The 11,564-nt window shown below is 40.2% G+C and overlaps 1 pseudogene; it reads right to left on the reverse strand.

The window, feature by feature from the left end:
• Nucleotides 1-1,221: 1,221 nt before the first annotated feature.
• On the reverse strand, nt 1,222-1,738 carry LOC110306228 (annotated as a pseudogene).
• Nucleotides 1,739-11,564: the final 9,826 nt, after the last annotated feature.

The following is an 11,564-nucleotide window of genomic DNA, read 5'->3' on the forward strand; positions in this document are numbered from 1 at the left end:
CCCCTTGATCACTAATTGAGAAAATGCCTTACAGTTGGATCTCATGGAGGCATTTCCTCAACTGAAGCTCCTTTCTCTGTGATAACTCCAGTTGTGTCAAGTTGACACAAAAATAGCCAGTATATGGGGTGAAACAAACTGTTCTTCCATTCACTGAGAAGAGCTGATGGCTGCCAGTCACAGAGCAAGAAAAGAGAAAATGAGAATATTTATGGGCATGGTGGGTACCTTGTAAGTGTTATCAGTCCTTCAAATTTGCAATATCCTTGAAATTGTTCATAATTTCTCTCTTTGACTCTCCACATAAGAACAACTTGAGGGATAAGTTTTTATATTCCACTGGTCCTAAAGTTTAGATGTGTCCCTCAAAGCCTGCATATTAAAAGCTCGATTGACAATATATGACACTATTGGAGAAGAGAACCCTCACTATTTTTTCTTCTCTCTTTGCTTTCTACCCACAACGAAGCAAGAGTTTGCTCCCCTATGCATTACCACCATGTTGTGCTGTCTTCCTACAGGATAGAAAATAATGGGCCAAATGAGGATGGACTGAGACCTAAAATGTGAACCCAGAGAAACACTTCCTTTCACATAATTTAGCTCTGCTATTTTGTTATATTCATGGAAGTTAATATAGCTGACTAATATAACCACTTTCAGCATTAGAGTCACTTTTGTTCAGGGCCATAGAACTTTGGGCCTAGAGTGATATATAAGCATTGAGTAACAGGATATATTTTGCTTAATATGAACACAGCAACATTCCTAGAAATATTAGGCAATGGCACAAAGAGTCATTGTCATGCCTAATAGGATGTGGACAGAGTAGCCATGGAAATAGAGCCTTCTATTCTTCTCCTTGAAGATATTTATAAGGAGGTAAGGTCTCACCCTGGGAGAAGTTTTTTTCCTCTTCTTTCCATCTAAGGCTATATGCTCCCATCTATTTTGATAGACACATGACTAACAGAATATCAAAACCACAGAGATATTAATGACACTGATGGGGGTCTTTTGCTGGGTACCAGTGCAAACAGATTTTTTTAAAATTTAAATGCACTTTGTTTTCAGACAACAACAAAATAATGCTTCCACTCCAAATAAATTACGGTCAAAATAAAATCTCAAGATGACATCAGTACCATTTGTCCTAAGTCCTGGTGTTGTATGAATGGTAAGCAGAAGCCAATTATGGTGACCGGTGATAGATCCAATTTGCTAACATTTTTCCATCTGTAAGCCATCCTTAAAGAAAATCATGAATGGAGTCACGCCATCTTCACGGTAGTCCAAGAGAGCAGACATACCATCTGGATTCATGTTTCACAAATAAAAAACTGGTAGTTATTGAAATTAGCAAGGATCTGCTTAATTTGCTGCACAGCTGCAGTCATAAAAGACTTTACTCTTTCTGGTTTCTGTTCTTCAAGTTTGCTTTTGAGTGATTTCATGTATTCTCTGCTGTACTTTTTGTGGGCCTCTTTTGTGTAGCTGGTTTCTTGTAAGTAATGGTTCATGACAATGTCAACACAGGTGACTATTGTGCTTTTGGAACCTTGCCCTCCGGACTCTCAGAGGAAGCATTTCCACCCATGAGAGAGTCATTGATGACACCTTCTGTTCTACTGACCATCTTGTCCTCTACCTCCATGCACAGCCCGTTCACGATCTCCTGAATCTTGTAAATGTCAGAGAACAGCTCGTCATGGCTGATGAGGTTCCAGTAGATGATCATGGTGGTGGCTGGGGTCAGCAGCGCTAGTCTGACAGTGCAGAGTGAGTGCTGTGTTACCAGACCAGTGTTCAGGGAGAGTGGGGAGCAGGTGGAAAAGTGCAGGTAGCATTGTTGATCAGATTTCTGTTACCATAAGAAAAATATTGAAAACAGTTAATTTATAAAGGAGAGTTTATTCTGATGTAGGGTGGGGAGTTTGTAGCTCATGACCTATTGGCCTTTTTGCTTTGTGGACTTGTGACAACACAGGTCCAGAAAATGCTTATTCTTGGTCAAGATGCAAGAGCGAGAGAAAGATGAAGGATTGGATTTGTATTCTCCTCTTCAAGGAACACACAGTGATCTAAGACTCTAGGGACCATGTTTTAGAGATTCTATAACCACTAATAGCACCAAACTGGGCTTTGTAAAGCATCTGGATATAAACTGTAGCACTAGATATCCATCTTGCCCTTTTAATACTACTTCTCCCTGTTGTAGAGAAGATTATTGTGTAACAACATAGACTTTCTTTACCAAATGAATATATCTTAAGAACATAACATTGAAAATGAATCCTTGATATGTATCATGAGAAAAACTGAAAAAAATAGTTAAGTACACATAATTGAAACCTTTAAGTACCTTTCAGTATTAAGTACCTGAAGAATCTGGTCAAAACCCAGAAAAATTCATCATTACCTCTGCTTTGTTTCCAGTTTTACTATCTGGTGTTTTATTGTATTGATTTTCATTTGCTATAAAGAGAAACTTCTTTGATGAAGGGTGGTAGGTAGCTTATCTTTGAATGTAAAGATAAGATTTAAAATATAATTAGGAATGATGCTGCTCTTGAGAAGTAGATTCTCCTCAATGATTCGTAATGTTTATGACTTAGGTTGGCCCAGGAAACTCGTTAGATTTTGTTTGTTTGTTTGTTTGTTTGTTTGTTTGCCATTTTTATTAGATATTTTCTTCATTTACATTTCTATTTATATTATTCATGCTATCCACTTTCCTAGTTTCCTCTCTGAAAGTCCCCTATACTCTCCCCTGCCCCATACTGCTCTCAAACCCACCCACTCCTGCTTCCTGACCCTGGCATTTCCTTGTACTGGGGCATAGGTTTTTCTAAGTCCAGACATGGTTTGCTTCCTATTGAGTGGGCTTTATGCTTAACTAGACAGCTGTTGCTTACTGTGACACTTACTGAACTTTTATGAATATTTTGCCATTTTGGTCATTGCTGTGGTTCATAGGTTTGTAGCTTGGTATTTTCTGATGAAACTAAAGCTAGTGACAGGTAGCAGGATATCAGGTTAGATGCAGTTAGAATAATTCAAGTTCTGTGTCATTAGTATCTGGTGTCTACAACAATAACAACTTATCTTGAACTCCTGAGTAACAACCAAGGACAGCAGCCATAGTCTATATTGTTTTGGGAGTTACTTGGACTACCCTGACCAACCATTCTAAAGGATATTCCTCATGCCTGATACTGGTTAGTCTATAATTCTTAGGGAAGCATTGCCAGATCTAGTGGTGTGCATGTGTGTGTGTGTGTGTGTGTGTGTGTGTGTGTGTGTAACTTAGAGTCACTCCTGGAAATTTACATCAATGACTGTAATTCAACATACTTTCATGGAGATAATTGCAAAGTTCTACATCTATAGTTCTATAGTTTTTGAGGAACATCACACTAATTTCAATAATTGGCACTAACCTATATTCTCAGAAACAACATCCTCCACTGCTACATCTTTGCTACAACTTACTAGCACTTGTTTTCTAAATAACAGCCACTATGACCAGGTAAGAAACAATCTCAGTGTAACTTTAATTTGCATTTCTCAGGTAGCTAAACACAATGAACTTTTACATCACTAACTTCATCTTTTGCTAAGAAACTAAGCACCAGTAACAAAAGTCTCTTAATTGTCAGGTCATTGCTTGGCCATTTAAGGTCACAGGACCCTTCTTTGCAGTTTTAGATCATGCTTTCTTAAAGACAGTCATTATGATCTGCCACACAGCTTTTGTTGCTCACATAGCATTGCTTTTAGGATTAACTCCTTCCCCCTCTTCACCCATTGATCCTGGACACTTAAATGTGGGACTTTCTATCATTTATTGTCCCAGTTTGCTTTCTATTACTGTGACAAAACAAACAAACAAACAAAAAGCCCAAAACATGACCAAAAGCAACTTGGACAGAAATGAGTTTAATTCATCTTCCAGGTACCAACAATCACTGAGGGATGTCAGGACAGGAACTCAAGCAGAGTGGAAACTTGGAGGCAGGAAATGAAGCAGAGGCATGGGAGAATGCTCCTTACTGGCTTCCTTTCTATGTATTTCTCAGTATGTTTTCTTATAGACTTCAGAATCACCTTACCAGGGATAGAGCTAACTGCAGTGGGCTGGAACCTTTTACATCAACCATCCATTAAGAAAATGCTCCATATGCTTACTTACAGGCTAATCAGATGCAGACATTCTCTTAACTGACGTTTCCTCTTCTCAGATAACTCCAGATTTCATGACGCTAACAACAGCAGCAGCAACAACAACACAACCAAATTCCAAATTTAATCATAATTGTGATTCTTGGTCATATCTTCTTCAGGATTCTATTTCTTTTTGCAGATAGAGATGTTATTGTAGCTAGAAAACAGTGAAGAGCAAATAATGGGAACATTTAATAGAATGTTCCCTACGTGTATATCTGCCAAAATCTAAACTCATCTTTATTAAATAAACATTCATTTGTTTCAACTATCAAACAAATGCCATGATATGTAGAGGTTTTATGATGTATATATTCTCCATGAGAAAACCATGTTTCACATACATACACAGAGATATACACATTTATACAACACAGAGAGGCATTGTCACATGTATCCTCTGCACTGTGAGAAAAGAATATATATATATATATATATATATATATATATATATATATATATATATATTCAGTGACCCTAAGTGGTAAACTCCATTGGACTATCAGTCTATCAGGCCAGGTCCTGTCTCAGTCACCACCCCAATGGCCCTACTCTCTGCTGCCACCTTCAGCCTACCCTCAACTTAACATTGAGTGGATGACAGTTTTGACCTTGAATGCATTCTGTTATCTCCAGATGTCTTAACCTTATTCTAGTTCAGCCTGATGGTCTCTATGAGGTTGGTTTGCTCAGCTAATGAGGCCATAGTTTTGTTCTTTGCCAGACTCTACACAGTCACATATGCTTAAGGCAAATGCAGTTTAACATATCAGAAGGTATACACGTTTTTCAAATCATATATTTCTCTGCAACTTTCCTCCTTATATAACTCTGTAAATGTATAAACAAGGCTCCTTGGGACAGTTACAAATCATAGAACACAGTCTTAAGCAGGATCATCTTCAACTTTATCCTATTAATGTCAGGAAGCATTAGCAGATGAAAATAAAGCCATCTATATATGGAGGGTAGATTGCACACAGAATGTACACACATGATCTCTCTCTCGCTCTCTCTCTCTTTCTCTCTCTTTTCCTCTCTCTCTCTCTATATATATATATGTGTGTGTGTGTGTGTGTGTATATATATATATATATTCAGTATATAACACTTCATTCTCTTATACTTAGTCCTACTTTTATTATAACATGAACCTCATTGGCTCCTCAAGTCTGAAAAATAACCTAAAGTTTTAAACACCAAAATGATACCTCATACAGAAAATTTCACTGAAATTGATTTCATGCATACCACAATTGAAACTATTCTGTAAATTTACCTTCCATGGTTCTGTATAAACTATGTTGTACAGTTTATTTAATAAACAAACATGGTTTGTTGATACAAACTATGTTTTGTGTTTGTGTGGATTCTAACTCCAAGGTATAGCATTTTCTATATATAAAAAAAATGCCAAATATCTGGAGAATATCTGAGACCCCAAATAATCCTGGTTCACCAGATTTCAGATAACCCATATCAATGTGTAAGTTAAAAACTATTGCTCATTTTCTAAACCCCACTTATATCCTTTCTCCCAGGTAAGACGGAATCAAAATTTGGTTTGGTGTACGTAGAAAAATTAATTATATCTATTAGGAAATAGAAACCACTCTAACATTTTTACTGATACTCTCTAAAGAAATATGTGCAGATTGCGGTGAGAAAAGACAAGGAGCTTAAAAGGAAACAGGGAGCATAGGACTTCCCACGTGGTGTGTGCTGCCATGGCAACAACAACAAAAAATTTCTGTTAAGATTGCACTAGCTGGGTACAATCAGAGCCAGAATGTCTAGGTCACAACTCAGAAGACTGAGAATGAACAAAATCATAGGACTAATAGAGCTGGGTCATGGGAAGAAGGGGTGGGTACCAGAGGCACTTACTAGTAATAACTATAGGAGCACAATGTATGGCAGTGGCTGTCTTAAATTCTTGATTGGGTAGGCTTCAGAGGGCCCAAATCGTCTACATTTGTAATAAGGCCTCAGGTCTCTTCTTATGCTATTGGTAATTATCTTATCTATGAGGTTCCTGTTCTCACATTGATGGAGACTGTTCTGTTTTCCACATATTTCCTCTCTGGAAAAAAATCTGTTCATAGTCCATGAAATTTATTGTGATAGACCATCAACATTTCTCACAAAAATACACTTGATATTGATCATGATGTAATGTTGTTATTTTAATCATGTTCTATGTCCACATTGTATTGAATTTCAGACTCAAAGGGATGCATACTACAAAGCCTATAGCCATGTCTACTTATGGAAATAAATTTATTTGAGAATCTAATACAAAGTACGTTGACATGAGATATAAAAAGGAAGACAAGAAAGTTTAAAAACTACAAAGTATAATCTTCCCTGGCTTTTCCTGGCCTAAGGCAGAGACATGAGTGATAGACCCTCCTGTTGCTTTTCTAAGCCAGGAGAACAGAAGTATGATAAAATGGTTCTGGATACTCAGCATTTTGAGGGAATCCTCTCTTTAGGATTTCTTAGCCTCCTGCTTATTCATAGTCTTCTGTGGTCTGGGGCTTGGGAACTGTGTCTGAGGTTCTCTTCTACATTATCTAGTACTCCATTCTTGCCTCTGTTCCCTGAGCCACTCATTGGAGCAGAAGAGTCACATGCACACACATACATGCACACATGCTTGTGCCTGCCACGTCTGAAACAAAGGTAGAGGAATGGTGGGCCAATATACTTTCTGACTGTGAGGTAGGTGGAGCTTATGTTAGGGTACACTGTGTCAAGTTGTGTCTCTATATTCATTTATTGTGTACTGGTAGAGAGCTAAATATTGGCAGAATCTTGGTATTGTTATTTCCATGGTCCATCACTGGTCTCATATTTTGTAAATATTCATTTTTTTCTCACCTGCTTAAAGCAATCTAGAATTGTACATGATTGACTGTAATAAGGATCTGATGCCCAATATCTGGGCTGGAAGTAGAGGGTGGAACTTCTGGACAGAGAGAGGGAGAAGGAATAAGACACAGGAAGTTTGCCTGGGACACAAAGGTAAATGGATGGACCAGAGCAGAACAGAGAAGTAGTGCTGCTCATGTGGATAGATGTAGTGTCAGGATTAGTAGGGGCAAGTTTCAGGTATCAGGGACACTGCCCAGAAAAGGCTTGTGCATAAAAACATCATTGTTAATATGTTAATATGTTATGTAGCTATAGATAATGTAATTGAGCCTCTGTGTCATTATTTATATTGCTGGTGGGTCTGAGCTAGTCCTGCTATAAGCCACAAGTCAAAGTCACTTAAAAAGTCCCTGAGCCCTAACTTCTTTTCAGGGCTTCTGTCATACTGGAGCAAAACTATAGAGAAGCCAATGACTTTTGAGGATGCTGACCTCAGTGGGAGTCAGTGGGTCAGGTCCATAGCTGTATGTTGTGTTACAGACAGTTTTGTATTGCTCCCCCACTGGTTTCACAACAGAGTCCCTTAAGTAACTTAAAACACATCAGTGAGTCATGTATTTCCCTTCTCAGAGATTCTAATGTGATTGTTTATGGTTGGCAGGGTCATCTTGTTGATGGCATTCAGCTGCACAGATGATTCCTAACATAGCTGGAAGCTTTGATGATTCTTGAGGCCTGGCCACTGGATCAACAGCTGCACACTCACTTGGTAAATTGGTATAAATACAAATGCTGGTGCCCACCAAAACGAAAATCTCTGATGTAGAGCTAGCCTTCTTCTGTTTCTCAGTGTCATCATGGGATTGTGCTGTGGGATTTTGAGAATGACTACTCTAGACAAATGAAAGGCCTAGTGGAAAAAGAACAGTGTGAAGCCCAAGGAGTCAGAAAAACACACCAGAGCCCTCTGAATAAAGAGTAACTTATCTAAATTTTTAAAAATCTACCTATTTTTATGTGTATGGGGCGTTTTGCCTGCATATAGGTCTATGTACAATGTGCATGTCTGGTTCCCATCCAGGCCAGAAGAGGGTTCCAGATCCCCTGGGACTAGAGGTACAGACTGTTTTAGGCCATCATGTGGGTGCTGGGAATCAAATTTAGGTCCTCTAGAAGAGCAGACAATGTTCTTAATTGCTGAGCCATTTCTCCAACCAGAGAAAAAAACTTAATTTTGATACTAACATTCCCTGCTTGCTTCACATAGAAGCATGATGTGTGTAACTTTTTCATCATCTGCAGTGACACTGCCTGGACACCTTTGAATGGACAGGCAGTGGAATGAGTGGGCAGGAGAGATGCATGGTTACCTTAGCCAGTTGGATATACCTGTAGGGTAGGTACAGTCACAATTTTGTTGAGCTGTAAAAAAAACATCCTCCACCTATTCCACATTGCTGCCATTCTCTCTAGGTGCATTCAAATCCAAAGCTACTCAGAGATCAGGGTCAGAGTTGAAATTCCTAGAAGAGTTAGGTTGGAAATAACATAAGAGAAATCTACTTAGGAGAGCCTTTTCAAATCGTGGGCCCATTTGTCTGAGGTGCTTCTTAGAGAATTTGAGTTAAACAGTGAAGATTACTGAAGCTAAGAAAAGTATCACGTAGGTGAGAAAAGTGAAGGCAAATGTGAGTAGAGTGTATGGTATCAGCTCAAGGAGAGAGAATGACAGCCAGGAATCCATCCTTCTTTTTTGCAGTATGCTTAGGACCTTGTGTGCCACAGGACTCACAGGTAACCATATGTACCTGGATCTCTCAACATGACACATATCAGGTCTTACAACACACAGGCACCTTAGGATTTCCTTATAACCATCTCCTCCAGCTCTCAAGCCAACGTAGCTTCCAATGCTATCGCATGATTTTTTTTTTTAATTTATTCTCTAGAAAAAAAGGGAAAGACCTTACTCAGAAAGCAAGTTTTTTTTTTTTTGGCAGGGGGAGAAAATTGGGTTCAACCTAGGTATAAATAGAGGCATAATTAACTTGCCCACTGAAGGTCCTACAGTAATCCCCTTACCTAGCTGGGTTTTGCAAAACTGGTCTGAACTAATGTCTGTGGTGTGGCCAGTGTTTTCTGTAAAATGAAGCAGAATGTCAGTGCTTTCTGTCAAATAATAAAATATAGTTTCTGCTTGACCAGGCAGCGCAGAAAAACTGTTTACTGGACCTTTCAAATGTCACTAGGCACTCCTATGCTTCCCACAGTTCAAGCAAGAATGTGTTAAGAAACTTTTTGCCTAGGAAGTGGGGATGTGAGGTACTCAAGGCAGAAAGTCCAGCTTGTGTGGCTTTCTCCTCTTCAGGCATATTTCTTTATGGTGAGCAAAGTCTTCTCAGGCCATCCGGCAGTTGCCCTTGGTAGCCGGTAGGCATTTTTGGGACTGAGGAGAGATGTGAAGCAGGCTGACAGTTGCTAGGGATGAGTGTGAGTGGAAAAAGATAAGATATATTTCCTGATGTTGTTATGGCAATCATGGAGCCAGGCCCTTTACTTCCATCATCTTGATTCTTAAAGCAGCTTTGACAGGTAAGTGCAGTTTTCTCTATGTAAGAAACCAAGAGATCACTGTGTTCTTCATGTATTCAACTTGCCAAGGCCACTCATTTGCATCAAAGGCTCATAGCTCAAGCAGTGGCGACTCATTTGTATTGAAGGCTCATATAGTTCAGTTCGTTCCCAGATACATCTGAAGGCTCCCACTAACTGAAGAGTCCTGGGAAACACAAAAGAGGAGGAGAGAGACTCCTCTTACTGCCCATCCTTTATGGCTCACCTGTGTAGTGTATGTCTTTAGATTTCCTAGGGGCTGGAGGCCTCATGTGAGCTGGGTATTGCTAGCTAGGCCACAGGTTCAAACACATGCTTTTAAAATCTGTGTTCAACAAACCAACAGTCTTTGTGAGCTTTAAAGCCCTCAAAGCAACTTAAAATTGGGTGGCCATAGACAATATCTTGGGGTCTGTATCTAATATACAGCTGACAGAATCAGCTGTCAATGTGGAAGGCAAAGTGGCCATACTCTTCATAATTCCTACCTCAGAAAGATGCAGTGTAGATTCATTTTATCATGAATCACAAATCTAATCTTGTTTCGAATTCAGGGCAGGCAAGATGCAATTTGTACCAGCGAAGGCTTAGTGAAAAGTCAGTTTCTTCCTATCCCAGCCTTCATTCTAACTCAGGGACATTGTGAACTTTATGATTGCAGTTTACTTAGAACCATAGCAGGAAGATAATATGGTTCTCACCTTCCTGTGCCATTCTAGTCTAAGAAACACACACAGTGCTATGGAGCCTGTAGTTCTTAGTGAGCCCAGACCCTTCCTCATGGCAGAAAACAGGGCTGTGGCACTCAAAACACATGCCTGTGAAGACTGAATTAGTACCAGTAACAGAGCTTCTCTACAAATGGATCACCAAAAAATCGATAGCTCCTCAGCCACTTAAAATGACGAAAAGCTCTTCTTGAAGAGAGCCAGGAATCTCTGACAGGTTTTCACAACCCCGAAAGTTAGAGTGGAGTTTCCAACTGCATCCATGATATTGATTCCTTGTGTACAGGGCAGCTACAGGAGCATGGACCCACCATACATTGAGGAGGGTAAAGCAGCCCATCTTTTGAGACCTGCCTCTTGCCTCTGCCCTTACTGGAGTGTGGAAAGCCGCTCCCACATTCGCCATTACAAGATGGCACATGAGCTGGGTGTTTGAACAAGTAAAAAGGCTTACTGCACATGTCTCTGGATAGTCCCTGTTCGCGAGGACATACATCCGTTAAGTACGTTATCTTGTCCGTTTGGAAATGGCCCTGTGAGGATGCGCCACGTCAGAGGCGGGACAAAAATTCTATATAAGGCACAGGGCTGGGTTCCTCAGAGTCTTCGCATCCGTGTGTAAGCTTATGCTCTCCCTCTCAAGATGCATTAAAGCTTGGCTGCAGAAGGATCCTACTTGTGTGCCGTGTCGTTCTTGCTGGTCTAGTCGGATGCACGCGCAAGAAGTGGTGCCGAAAACCCGGGATTTCGAGACATTGTTCGCACCACCGGAGACCCCTCAGCGTTGAGGTGGATTCAGAACTGCAGTGGACTCCGCCCGGAGAGGTGTGTCGGATTTTTTCTAATCTTGGTCTTCAACTGTCTCCACCTTGGGAGGGCGGCGGTGTTAGTGATCGGAGTCTTCTTCCTTTTCTTCCTGGTGTTGTATTGTTGAGGGTTGCGGATAAATCCGACGTAGATAAGCGGCCCTGCGACCATTGACATTTCGGCTGTTGATCTCCTGTCAGATCTCCTGTCAGATCTCCTGTCAGATCTCCTGTCAGACGGACGTAGATAAGCCGCGAGGAGGTAGAAATCTGCCGTGCTACATAAGTCGGGTGTAGATAAACCGCAGGCACCATC

Source organism: Mus caroli, chromosome 11 (genome assembly GCF_900094665.2).
Source record: "Mus caroli chromosome 11, CAROLI_EIJ_v1.1, whole genome shotgun sequence".
NCBI classification, from domain to species: domain Eukaryota; kingdom Metazoa; phylum Chordata; class Mammalia; order Rodentia; family Muridae; genus Mus; species Mus caroli.